The sequence below is a fragment of the Anomaloglossus baeobatrachus genome, unplaced genomic scaffold (genome assembly GCF_048569485.1).
Source record: "Anomaloglossus baeobatrachus isolate aAnoBae1 unplaced genomic scaffold, aAnoBae1.hap1 Scaffold_3981, whole genome shotgun sequence".
NCBI classification, from domain to species: Eukaryota; Metazoa; Chordata; class Amphibia; order Anura; family Aromobatidae; genus Anomaloglossus; species Anomaloglossus baeobatrachus.
The window spans coordinates 36388-49704 of record NW_027443319.1 but is presented as its reverse complement, the minus strand read 5'-3'; the positions used below and the strand labels follow the sequence as shown (position 1 = coordinate 49704).

General features: G+C 46.7%; 8 non-coding genes across 8 annotated transcripts; all 8 read right to left on the bottom strand.

Moving 5' to 3' along the window:
- Positions 1-1177: 1177 nt before the first annotated feature.
- LOC142276437 (U2 spliceosomal RNA) lies at positions 1178-1368 on the bottom strand. Its single transcript, XR_012739883.1, has one exon. It is a non-coding gene; the product is annotated as a U2 spliceosomal RNA (small nuclear RNA).
- A 1387-nt stretch (positions 1369-2755) lies between these two features.
- On the bottom strand, positions 2756-2946 carry LOC142276436 (U2 spliceosomal RNA). Its single transcript, XR_012739882.1, has one exon. It is a non-coding gene; the product is annotated as a U2 spliceosomal RNA (small nuclear RNA).
- Positions 2947-4333: 1387 nt separating this feature from the next.
- Positions 4334-4524, bottom strand: LOC142276435 (U2 spliceosomal RNA). Its single transcript, XR_012739881.1, has one exon. It is a non-coding gene; the product is annotated as a U2 spliceosomal RNA (small nuclear RNA).
- A 1387-nt stretch (positions 4525-5911) lies between these two features.
- Positions 5912-6102, bottom strand: LOC142276434 (U2 spliceosomal RNA). The gene has a single exon (XR_012739880.1). It is a non-coding gene; the product is annotated as a U2 spliceosomal RNA (small nuclear RNA).
- Positions 6103-7489: 1387 nt separating this feature from the next.
- On the bottom strand, positions 7490-7680 carry LOC142276433 (U2 spliceosomal RNA). Its single transcript, XR_012739879.1, has one exon. It is a non-coding gene; the product is annotated as a U2 spliceosomal RNA (small nuclear RNA).
- A 1388-nt stretch (positions 7681-9068) lies between these two features.
- LOC142276430 (U2 spliceosomal RNA) lies at positions 9069-9259 on the bottom strand. The gene has a single exon (XR_012739877.1). It is a non-coding gene; the product is annotated as a U2 spliceosomal RNA (small nuclear RNA).
- Positions 9260-10646: 1387 nt separating this feature from the next.
- On the bottom strand, positions 10647-10837 carry LOC142276429 (U2 spliceosomal RNA). Its single transcript, XR_012739876.1, has one exon. It is a non-coding gene; the product is annotated as a U2 spliceosomal RNA (small nuclear RNA).
- Positions 10838-12224: 1387 nt separating this feature from the next.
- Positions 12225-12420, bottom strand: LOC142276439 (U2 spliceosomal RNA). The gene has a single exon (XR_012739884.1). It is a non-coding gene; the product is annotated as a U2 spliceosomal RNA (small nuclear RNA).
- Between the last annotated feature and the right edge of the window lie 897 nt (positions 12421-13317).

Below are 13317 nucleotides of genomic sequence, written 5' to 3'. Positions count from 1 at the left end.
TTTAGGGCGCAAGCAACTCCCCTCCCCCTTGCAGTCTTTCCAATTCACGATACAAAAAGACGGACAGGACAGGTTGCCTGACTTTCCGTCACTGCCACCCTTTGCCATCCTTACCCGTAGAAAGCCCTTTCATCATCCCCAAACCCTAATCTTTTCCCTTTCCTTCCCAGCCCCCAAACCCTGCCCTCTGTACCTTTCTCACCACCCGCTTCCCTTCTCCTGTCATCCCCCTACCACCCGGGAAAAAAAGAGATTGCCCCCTCCTTCCACTAGCCCACCCTCCCACCCAAAGAACAACTTCTTCTGCGCAGCTTGTTTTCTAGGCAGCAGCGCTATTGTGATGTCATCGGGGGGCATTGTGACAAGCCGCCAGTGTTCCGTCTCTTCATGTTGTGCACAGTTCAAACGGAAAATACATCAACAGGCAGACTACAGAAAAGCTTACTATCAAAGGTTAGAGGGGGTCTTTCTCAGAGGGCTTTTTACAGTTTTTCTATTCCCAATTAGCCGTTTAAGTGTACTTATTGAAAGTAGTAATTCTTTCATAGGCCGCCCTTTCTTAGTATTTGACGTTCCTTATATTGCGGTATGAGGCTTCGCAGTAGGTTGCAAACATTCATCACCCATGACTGTCCCCAATTGAGCTCAGAAGCTCAATGTCTATCATGACCTCTCTTTTAGAATGTCCAAGAGCAAGCAAACTATTCCTCCAGGAGAGGGCGCCAACAGACTACTAAAGAGATCATCATTACTCAAAGAAAACCCCAAAAACCAATGCATGATAGGAATAAACAGGTAACTTTCTTTGGAGTGGAAGCGGAGAGATCGCACCAGATGCCAATTCTAGATGTTATCACACCTGTGGTCACTGCAGCAGCAGGTGAATCCACTTTGTCCAAAAGGGATCTATTCCATTCAATTGCAAATGATCTAGATAAGACAGAGAACTGCAGCACGGGGACATAGCCGAGTTGGTCAGGTTGAGTGGTGATGAGTTTGCTATTTGGATGAATAAAGAAAGTCAAAAGTGTGAAAGATAAAAAACAAAAGGAGGAAGTGTGAAAAGTGAATGGGCCAAATTGAGGTGCATATGAAGACGTATGCTTTCTTCCAATTCATTAAATCGGGCTAATATGAATCAGGTGAATTGAGTTCTGCTTTTGGAAACTGGGTTAAGAAGGGGTGCACCGTTCCTGGAGGTACTGCAATACCAGGTCAATGCGTGGAGTGGACAGAGCAAGCTCTTTTTCCATCTCCCTGTTCTAAAAATCCATTTAATATATGGTCCCCAGATAGGGGACGTATCAGATATTAAACTGATAAGAACAGATACTACACTTGATCTTAGCCAAAAGGCCGAGAAGCGATAACCAGAATTGGTTTGGGCCTCGAGTGGCACCCTGGCCTATGCCGGACACATCTTAGGGAGAGAGAGCGAGAGGGAGACAAACCCACGCCTACACAAGACATTTTGTCACCCAAGCCAACCCTTGAAAAGGCTGCTTTGCAGAGCCAAAACAAGAAGAATGGTGCGTTTTGCAGCCGCCGCCCACTGCAATGAATCTGAATAACTCCTCCTTTAGGGCGCAAGCAACTCCCCTCCCCCTTGCAGTCTTTCCAATTCACGATACAAAAAGACGGACAGGACAGGTTGCCTGACTTTCCGTCACTGCCACCCTTTGCCATCCTTACCCGTAGAAAGCCCTTTCATCATCCCCAAACCCTAATCTTTTCCCTTTCCTTCCCAGCCCCCAAACCCTGCCCTCTGTACCTTTCTCACCACCCGCTTCCCTTCTCCTGTCATCCCCCTACCACCCGGGAAAAAAAGAGATTGCCCCCTCCTTCCACTAGCCCACCCTCCCACCCAAAGAACAACTTCTTCTGCGCAGCTTGTTTTCTAGGCAGCAGCGCTATTGTGATGTCATCGGGGGGCATTGTGACAAGCCGCCAGTGTTCCGTCTCTTCATGTTGTGCACAGTTCAAACGGAAAATACATCAACAGGCAGACTACAGAAAAGCTTACTATCAAAGGTTAGAGGGGGGCTTTCTCAGAGGGCTTTTTACAGTTTTTCTATTCCCAATTAGCCGTTTAAGTGTACTTATTGAAAGTAGTAATTCTTTCATAGGCCGCCCTTTCTTAGTATTTGACGTTCCTTATATTGCGGTATGAGGCTTCGCAGTAGGTTGCAAACATTCATCACCCATGACTGTCCCCAATTGAGCTCAGAAGCTCAATGTCTATCATGACCTCTCTTTTAGAATGTCCAAGAGCAAGCAAACTATTCCTCCAGGAGAGGGCGCCAACAGACTACTAAAGAGATCATCATTACTCAAAGAAAACCCCAAAAACCAATGCATGATAGGAATAAACAGGTAACTTTCTTTGGAGTGGAAGCGGAGAGATCGCACCAGATGCCAATTCTAGATGTTATCACACCTGTGGTCACTGCAGCAGCAGGTGAATCCACTTTGTCCAAAAGGGATCTATTCCATTCAATTGCAAATGATCTAGATAAGACAGAGAACTGCAGCACGGGGACATAGCCGAGTTGGTCAGGTTGAGTGGTGATGAGTTTGCTATTTGGATGAATAAAGAAAGTCAAAAGTGTGAAAGATAAAAAACAAAAGGAGGAAGTGTGAAAAGTGAATGGGCCAAATTGAGGTGCATATGAAGACGTATGCTTTCTTCCAATTCATTAAATCGGGCTAATATGAATCAGGTGAATTGAGTTCTGCTTTTGGAAACTGGGTTAAGAAGGGGTGCACCGTTCCTGGAGGTACTGCAATACCAGGTCAATGCGTGGAGTGGACAGAGCAAGCTCTTTTTCCATCTCCCTGTTCTAAAAATCCATTTAATATATGGTCCCCAGATAGGGGACGTATCAGATATTAAACTGATAAGAACAGATACTACACTTGATCTTAGCCAAAAGGCCGAGAAGCGATAACCAGAATTGGTTTGGGCCTCGAGTGGCACCCTGGCCTATGCCGGACACATCTTAGGGAGAGAGAGCGAGAGGGAGACAAACCCACGCCTACACAAGACATTTTGTCACCCAAGCCAACCCTTGAAAAGGCTGCTTTGCAGAGCCAAAACAAGAAGAATGGTGCGTTTTGCAGCCGCCGCCCACTGCAATGAATCTGAATAACTCCTCCTTTAGGGCGCAAGCAACTCCCCTCCCCCTTGCAGTCTTTCCAATTCACGATACAAAAAGACGGACAGGACAGGTTGCCTGACTTTCCGTCACTGCCACCCTTTGCCATCCTTACCCGTAGAAAGCCCTTTCATCATCCCCAAACCCTAATCTTTTCCCTTTCCTTCCCAGCCCCCAAACCCTGCCCTCTGTACCTTTCTCACCACCCGCTTCCCTTCTCCTGTCATCCCCCTACCACCCGGGAAAAAAAGAGATTGCCCCCTCCTTCCACTAGCCCACCCTCCCACCCAAAGAACAACTTCTTCTGCGCAGCTTGTTTTCTAGGCAGCAGCGCTATTGTGATGTCATCGGGGGGCATTGTGACAAGCCGCCAGTGTTCCGTCTCTTCATGTTGTGCACAGTTCAAACGGAAAATACATCAACAGGCAGACTACAGAAAAGCTTACTATCAAAGGTTAGAGGGGGGCTTTCTCAGAGGGCTTTTTACAGTTTTTCTATTCCCAATTAGCCGTTTAAGTGTACTTATTGAAAGTAGTAATTCTTTCATAGGCCGCCCTTTCTTAGTATTTGACGTTCCTTATATTGCGGTATGAGGCTTCGCAGTAGGTTGCAAACATTCATCACCCATGACTGTCCCCAATTGAGCTCAGAAGCTCAATGTCTATCATGACCTCTCTTTTAGAATGTCCAAGAGCAAGCAAACTATTCCTCCAGGAGAGGGCGCCAACAGACTACTAAAGAGATCATCATTACTCAAAGAAAACCCCAAAAACCAATGCATGATAGGAATAAACAGGTAACTTTCTTTGGAGTGGAAGCGGAGAGATCGCACCAGATGCCAATTCTAGATGTTATCACACCTGTGGTCACTGCAGCAGCAGGTGAATCCACTTTGTCCAAAAGGGATCTATTCCATTCAATTGCAAATGATCTAGATAAGACAGAGAACTGCAGCACGGGGACATAGCCGAGTTGGTCAGGTTGAGTGGTGATGAGTTTGCTATTTGGATGAATAAAGAAAGTCAAAAGTGTGAAAGATAAAAAACAAAAGGAGGAAGTGTGAAAAGTGAATGGGCCAAATTGAGGTGCATATGAAGACGTATGCTTTCTTCCAATTCATTAAATCGGGCTAATATGAATCAGGTGAATTGAGTTCTGCTTTTGGAAACTGGGTTAAGAAGGGGTGCACCGTTCCTGGAGGTACTGCAATACCAGGTCAATGCGTGGAGTGGACAGAGCAAGCTCTTTTTCCATCTCCCTGTTCTAAAAATCCATTTAATATATGGTCCCCAGATAGGGGACGTATCAGATATTAAACTGATAAGAACAGATACTACACTTGATCTTAGCCAAAAGGCCGAGAAGCGATAACCAGAATTGGTTTGGGCCTCGAGTGGCACCCTGGCCTATGCCGGACACATCTTAGGGAGAGAGAGCGAGAGGGAGACAAACCCACGCCTACACAAGACATTTTGTCACCCAAGCCAACCCTTGAAAAGGCTGCTTTGCAGAGCCAAAACAAGAAGAATGGTGCGTTTTGCAGCCGCCGCCCACTGCAATGAATCTGAATAACTCCTCCTTTAGGGCGCAAGCAACTCCCCTCCCCCTTGCAGTCTTTCCAATTCACGATACAAAAAGACGGACAGGACAGGTTGCCTGACTTTCCGTCACTGCCACCCTTTGCCATCCTTACCCGTAGAAAGCCCTTTCATCATCCCCAAACCCTAATCTTTTCCCTTTCCTTCCCAGCCCCCAAACCCTGCCCTCTGTACCTTTCTCACCACCCGCTTCCCTTCTCCTGTCATCCCCCTACCACCCGGGAAAAAAAGAGATTGCCCCCTCCTTCCACTAGCCCACCCTCCCACCCAAAGAACAACTTCTTCTGCGCAGCTTGTTTTCTAGGCAGCAGCGCTATTGTGATGTCATCGGGGGGCATTGTGACAAGCCGCCAGTGTTCCGTCTCTTCATGTTGTGCACAGTTCAAACGGAAAATACATCAACAGGCAGACTACAGAAAAGCTTACTATCAAAGGTTAGAGGGGGGCTTTCTCAGAGGGCTTTTTACAGTTTTTCTATTCCCAATTAGCCGTTTAAGTGTACTTATTGAAAGTAGTAATTCTTTCATAGGCCGCCCTTTCTTAGTATTTGACGTTCCTTATATTGCGGTATGAGGCTTCGCAGTAGGTTGCAAACATTCATCACCCATGACTGTCCCCAATTGAGCTCAGAAGCTCAATGTCTATCATGACCTCTCTTTTAGAATGTCCAAGAGCAAGCAAACTATTCCTCCAGGAGAGGGCGCCAACAGACTACTAAAGAGATCATCATTACTCAAAGAAAACCCCAAAAACCAATGCATGATAGGAATAAACAGGTAACTTTCTTTGGAGTGGAAGCGGAGAGATCGCACCAGATGCCAATTCTAGATGTTATCACACCTGTGGTCACTGCAGCAGCAGGTGAATCCACTTTGTCCAAAAGGGATCTATTCCATTCAATTGCAAATGATCTAGATAAGACAGAGAACTGCAGCACGGGGACATAGCCGAGTTGGTCAGGTTGAGTGGTGATGAGTTTGCTATTTGGATGAATAAAGAAAGTCAAAAGTGTGAAAGATAAAAAACAAAAGGAGGAAGTGTGAAAAGTGAATGGGCCAAATTGAGGTGCATATGAAGACGTATGCTTTCTTCCAATTCATTAAATCGGGCTAATATGAATCAGGTGAATTGAGTTCTGCTTTTGGAAACTGGGTTAAGAAGGGGTGCACCGTTCCTGGAGGTACTGCAATACCAGGTCAATGCGTGGAGTGGACAGAGCAAGCTCTTTTTCCATCTCCCTGTTCTAAAAATCCATTTAATATATGGTCCCCAGATAGGGGACGTATCAGATATTAAACTGATAAGAACAGATACTACACTTGATCTTAGCCAAAAGGCCGAGAAGCGATAACCAGAATTGGTTTGGGCCTCGAGTGGCACCCTGGCCTATGCCGGACACATCTTAGGGAGAGAGAGCGAGAGGGAGACAAACCCACGCCTACACAAGACATTTTGTCACCCAAGCCAACCCTTGAAAAGGCTGCTTTGCAGAGCCAAAACAAGAAGAATGGTGCGTTTTGCAGCCGCCGCCCACTGCAATGAATCTGAATAACTCCTCCTTTAGGGCGCAAGCAACTCCCCTCCCCCTTGCAGTCTTTCCAATTCACGATACAAAAAGACGGACAGGACAGGTTGCCTGACTTTCCGTCACTGCCACCCTTTGCCATCCTTACCCGTAGAAAGCCCTTTCATCATCCCCAAACCCTAATCTTTTCCCTTTCCTTCCCAGCCCCCAAACCCTGCCCTCTGTACCTTTCTCACCACCCGCTTCCCTTCTCCTGTCATCCCCCTACCACCCGGGAAAAAAAGAGATTGCCCCCTCCTTCCACTAGCCCACCCTCCCACCCAAAGAACAACTTCTTCTGCGCAGCTTGTTTTCTAGGCAGCAGCGCTATTGTGATGTCATCGGGGGGCATTGTGACAAGCCGCCAGTGTTCCGTCTCTTCATGTTGTGCACAGTTCAAACGGAAAATACATCAACAGGCAGACTACAGAAAAGCTTACTATCAAAGGTTAGAGGGGGGCTTTCTCAGAGGGCTTTTTACAGTTTTTCTATTCCCAATTAGCCGTTTAAGTGTACTTATTGAAAGTAGTAATTCTTTCATAGGCCGCCCTTTCTTAGTATTTGACGTTCCTTATATTGCGGTATGAGGCTTCGCAGTAGGTTGCAAACATTCATCACCCATGACTGTCCCCAATTGAGCTCAGAAGCTCAATGTCTATCATGACCTCTCTTTTAGAATGTCCAAGAGCAAGCAAACTATTCCTCCAGGAGAGGGCGCCAACAGACTACTAAAGAGATCATCATTACTCAAAGAAAACCCCAAAAACCAATGCATGATAGGAATAAACAGGTAACTTTCTTTGGAGTGGAAGCGGAGAGATCGCACCAGATGCCAATTCTAGATGTTATCACACCTGTGGTCACTGCAGCAGCAGGTGAATCCACTTTGTCCAAAAGGGATCTATTCCATTCAATTGCAAATGATCTAGATAAGACAGAGAACTGCAGCACGGGGACATAGCCGAGTTGGTCAGGTTGAGTGGTGATGAGTTTGCTATTTGGATGAATAAAGAAAGTCAAAAGTGTGAAAGATAAAAAACAAAAGGAGGAAGTGTGAAAAGTGAATGGGCCAAATTGAGGTGCATATGAAGACGTATGCTTTCTTCCAATTCATTAAATCGGGCTAATATGAATCAGGTGAATTGAGTTCTGCTTTTGGAAACTGGGTTAAGAAGGGGTGCACCGTTCCTGGAGGTACTGCAATACCAGGTCAATGCGTGGAGTGGACAGAGCAAGCTCTTTTTCCATCTCCCTGTTCTAAAAATCCATTTAATATATGGTCCCCAGATAGGGGACGTATCAGATATTAAACTGATAAGAACAGATACTACACTTGATCTTAGCCAAAAGGCCGAGAAGCGATAACCAGAATTGGTTTGGGCCTCGAGTGGCACCCTGGCCTATGCCGGACACATCTTAGGGAGAGAGAGCGAGAGGGAGACAAACCCACGCCTACACAAGACATTTTGTCACCCAAGCCAACCCTTGAAAAGGCTGCTTTGCAGAGCCAAAACAAGAAGAATGGTGCGTTTTGCAGCCGCCGCCCACTGCAATGAATCTGAATAACTCCTCCTTTAGGGCGCAAGCAACTCCCCTCCCCCTTGCAGTCTTTCCAATTCACGATACAAAAAGACGGACAGGACAGGTTGCCTGACTTTCCGTCACTGCCACCCTTTGCCATCCTTACCCGTAGAAAGCCCTTTCATCATCCCCAAACCCTAATCTTTTCCCTTTCCTTCCCAGCCCCCAAACCCTGCCCTCTGTACCTTTCTCACCACCCGCTTCCCCTTCTCCTGTCATCCCCCTACCACCCGGGAAAAAAAGAGATTGCCCCCTCCTTCCACTAGCCCACCCTCCCACCCAAAGAACAACTTCTTCTGCGCAGCTTGTTTTCTAGGCAGCAGCGCTATTGTGATGTCATCGGGGGGCATTGTGACAAGCCGCCAGTGTTCCGTCTCTTCATGTTGTGCACAGTTCAAACGGAAAATACATCAACAGGCAGACTACAGAAAAGCTTACTATCAAAGGTTAGAGGGGGGCTTTCTCAGAGGGCTTTTTACAGTTTTTCTATTCCCAATTAGCCGTTTAAGTGTACTTATTGAAAGTAGTAATTCTTTCATAGGCCGCCCTTTCTTAGTATTTGACGTTCCTTATATTGCGGTATGAGGCTTCGCAGTAGGTTGCAAACATTCATCACCCATGACTGTCCCCAATTGAGCTCAGAAGCTCAATGTCTATCATGACCTCTCTTTTAGAATGTCCAAGAGCAAGCAAACTATTCCTCCAGGAGAGGGCGCCAACAGACTACTAAAGAGATCATCATTACTCAAAGAAAACCCCAAAAACCAATGCATGATAGGAATAAACAGGTAACTTTCTTTGGAGTGGAAGCGGAGAGATCGCACCAGATGCCAATTCTAGATGTTATCACACCTGTGGTCACTGCAGCAGCAGGTGAATCCACTTTGTCCAAAAGGGATCTATTCCATTCAATTGCAAATGATCTAGATAAGACAGAGAACTGCAGCACGGGGACATAGCCGAGTTGGTCAGGTTGAGTGGTGATGAGTTTGCTATTTGGATGAATAAAGAAAGTCAAAAGTGTGAAAGATAAAAAACAAAAGGAGGAAGTGTGAAAAGTGAATGGGCCAAATTGAGGTGCATATGAAGACGTATGCTTTCTTCCAATTCATTAAATCGGGCTAATATGAATCAGGTGAATTGAGTTCTGCTTTTGGAAACTGGGTTAAGAAGGGGTGCACCGTTCCTGGAGGTACTGCAATACCAGGTCAATGCGTGGAGTGGACAGAGCAAGCTCTTTTTCCATCTCCCTGTTCTAAAAATCCATTTAATATATGGTCCCCAGATAGGGGACGTATCAGATATTAAACTGATAAGAACAGATACTACACTTGATCTTAGCCAAAAGGCCGAGAAGCGATAACCAGAATTGGTTTGGGCCTCGAGTGGCACCCTGGCCTATGCCGGACACATCTTAGGGAGAGAGAGCGAGAGGGAGACAAACCCACGCCTACACAAGACATTTTGTCACCCAAGCCAACCCTTGAAAAGGCTGCTTTGCAGAGCCAAAACAAGAAGAATGGTGCGTTTTGCAGCCGCCGCCCACTGCAATGAATCTGAATAACTCCTCCTTTAGGGCGCAAGCAACTCCCCTCCCCCTTGCAGTCTTTCCAATTCACGATACAAAAAGACGGACAGGACAGGTTGCCTGACTTTCCATCACTGCCACCCTTTGCCATCCTTACCCGTAGAAAGCCCTTTCATCATCCCCAAACCCTAATCTTTTCCCTTTCCTTCCCAGCCCCCAAACCCTGCCCTCTGTACCTTTCTCACCACCCGCTTCCCTTCTCCTGTCATCCCCCTACCACCCGGGAAAAAAAGAGATTGCCCCCTCCTTCCACTAGCCCACCCTCCCACCCAAAGAACAACTTCTTCTGCGCAGCTTGTTTTCTAGGCAGCAGCGCTATTGTGATGTCATCGGGGGGCATTGTGACAAGCCGCCAGTGTTCCGTCTCTTCATGTTGTGCACAGTTCAAACGGAAAATACATCAACAGGCAGACTACAGAAAAGCTTACTATCAAAGGTTAGAGGGGGGCTTTCTCAGAGGGCTTTTTACAGTTTTTCTATTCCCAATTAGCCGTTTAAGTGTACTTATTGAAAGTAGTAATTCTTTCATAGGCCGCCCTTTCTTAGTATTTGACGTTCCTTATATTGCGGTATGAGGCTTCGCAGTAGGTTGCAAACATTCATCACCCATGACTGTCCCCAATTGAGCTCAGAAGCTCAATGTCTATCATGACCTCTCTTTTAGAATGTCCAAGAGCAAGCAAACTATTCCTCCAGGAGAGGGCGCCAACAGACTACTAAAGAGATCATCATTACTCAAAGAAAACCCCAAAAACCAATGCATGATAGGAATAAACAGGTAACTTTCTTTGGAGTGGAAGCGGAGAGATCGCACCAGATGCCAATTCTAGATGTTATCACACCTGTGGTCACTGCAGCAGCAGGTGAATCCACTTTGTCCAAAAGGGATCTATTCCATTCAATTGCAAATGATCTAGATAAGACAGAGAACTGCAGCACGGGGACATAGCCGAGTTGGTCAGGTTGAGTGGTGATGAGTTTGCTATTTGGATGAATAAAGAAAGTCAAAAGTGTGAAAGATAAAAAACAAAAGGAGGAAGTGTGAAAAGTGAATGGGCCAAATTGAGGTGCATATGAAGACGTATGCTTTCTTCCAATTCATTAAATCGGGCTAATATGAATCAGGTGAATTGAGTTCTGCTTTTGGAAACTGGGTTAAGAAGGGGTGCACCGTTCCTGGAGGTACTGCAATACCAGGTCAATGCGTGGAGTGGACAGAGCAAGCTCTTTTTCCATCTCCCTGTTCTAAAAATCCATTTAATATATGGTCCCCAGATAGGGGACGTATCAGATATTAAACTGATAAGAACAGATACTACACTTGATCTTAGCCAAAAGGCCGAGAAGCGATAACCAGAATTGGTTTGGGCCTCGAGTGGCACCCTGGCCTATGCCGGACACATCTTAGGGAGAGAGAGCGAGAGGGAGACAAACCCACGCCTACACAAGACATTTTGTCACCCAAGCCAACCCTTGAAAAGGCTGCTTTGCAGAGCCAAAACAAGAAGAATGGTGCGTTTTGCAGCCGCCGCCCACTGCAATGAATCTGAATAACTCCTCCTTTAGGGCGCAAGCAACTCCCCTCCCCCTTGCAGTCTTTCCAATTCACGATACAAAAAGACGGACAGGACAGGTTGCCTGACTTTCCGTCACTGCCACCCTTTGCCATCCTTACCCGTAGAAAGCCCTTTCATCATCCCCAAACCCTAATCTTTTCCCTTTCCTTCCCAGCCCCCAAACCCTGCCCTCTGTACCTTTCTCACCACCCGCTTCCCTTCTCCTGTCATCCCCCTACCACCCGGGAAAAAAAGAGATTGCCCCCTCCTTCCACTAGCCCACCCTCCCACCCAAAGAACAACTTCTTCTGCGCAGCTTGTTTTCTAGGCAGCAGCGCTATTGTGATGTCATCGGGGGGCATTGTGACAAGCCGCCAGTGTTCCGTCTCTTCATGTTGTGCACAGTTCAAACGGAAAATACATCAACAGGCAGACTACAGAAAAGCTTACTATCAAAGGTTAGAGGGGGGCTTTCTCAGAGGGCTTTTTACAGTTTTTCTATTCCCAATTAGCCGTTTAAGTGTACTTATTGAAAGTAGTAATTCTTTCATAGGCCGCCCTTTCTTAGTATTTGACGTTCCTTATATTGCGGTATGAGGCTTCGCAGTAGGTTGCAAACATTCATCACCCATGACTGTCCCCAATTGAGCTCAGAAGCTCAATGTCTATCATGACCTCTCTTTTAGAATGTCCAAGAGCAAGCAAACTATTCCTCCAGGAGAGGGCGCCAACAGACTACTAAAGAGATCATCATTACTCAAAGAAAACCCCAAAAACCAATGCATGATAGGAATAAACAGGTAACTTTCTTTGGAGTGGAAGCGGAGAGATCGCACCAGATGCCAATTCTAGATGTTATCACACCTGTGGTCACTGCAGCAGCAGGTGAATCCACTTTGTCCAAAAGGGATCTATTCCATTCAATTGCAAATGATCTAGATAAGACAGAGAACTGCAGCACGGGGACATAGCCGAGTTGGTCAGGTTGAGTGGTGATGAGTTTGCTATTTGGATGAATAAAGAAAGTCAAAAGTGTGAAAGATAAAAAACAAAAGGAGGAAGTGTGAAAAGTGAATGGGCCAAATTGAGGTGCATATGAAGACGTATGCTTTCTTCCAATTCATTAAATCGGGCTAATATGAATCAGGTGAATTGAGTTCTGCTTTTGGAAACTGGGTTAAGAAGGGGTGCACCGTTCCTGGAGGTACTGCAATACCAGGTCAATGCGTGGAGTGGACAGAGCAAGCTCTTTTTCCATCTCCCTGTTCTAAAAATCCATTTAATATATGGTCCCCAGATAGGGGACGTATCAGATATTAAACTGATAAGAACAGATTTTGATTTAATGAAGCTTTCCAAAGCACCACAAAAAATGCATGACCGAAGTCACACCAAAAACAGTGCAAAGGCTAGGATTCGTGTGGACCCCACCGTGAGGAGAGGGTCCCCAAAAATCAACCCCGTCCCTCCGAGCCAGAAGGCCACAGCAAGGGTCAGGGATCTTCGGTGCTCCCCCAAGCCGAAGCCTGGTTGAGCCTTGTCGTTGCTCCCAGCGTCCACCCAGGCATCTTACCCAAGTGGAGTAGAGAGCTACTAGTTGTTGGTTTCGCAGCCGAAACTGCCCGGACCGTCAACCGGTGTTGGTTTCTCAGCCCAAGGCTAACCGGACCTCCAACCGGGTGTTGGTTTCTCAGCCGAAGCTGACCCAGACCTCCAACCGGGTGTTGGTTTCTCAGCCGAAGCTGACCCGGACCTCCAACCGGGTGTTAGTTTCTCAGCCCAAAGCTGACCAGACCTCCGACCGGGATTATAAAAATTTCCCTTCCTAGCCAGAAGGCCGGGATAGGGTAATATGCTCAAAAAGTATGAAAAGGCAAGGTACGGTGTGCTACAGAGCCCAAGGCTTGCCGGGGTCCCAAGCCAGCAAGCTCAGACTCACTCCAGGGTCGTCAGTCCTGGGGCACGTTGTACCATAGCCCCCCACCCTTACTCAGTCTAATAGCCTCGATCCTGGTAGGGCCATGTTTTCCTCTAGATGAATATACTATCCACCCAGAGTACTAGCAAGCGTAACCTTCCAGTGTGCATTGTATCATTGTACTAAGGTGGCCTGGAGCTTAAACCACCTCTTCGAACAACACTACACTTGATCTTAGCCAAAAGGCCGAGAAGCGATAACCAGAATTGGTTTGGGCCTCGAGTGGCACCCTGGCCTATGCCGGACACATCTTAGGGAGAGAGAGCGAGAGGGAGACAAACCCACGCCTACACAAGA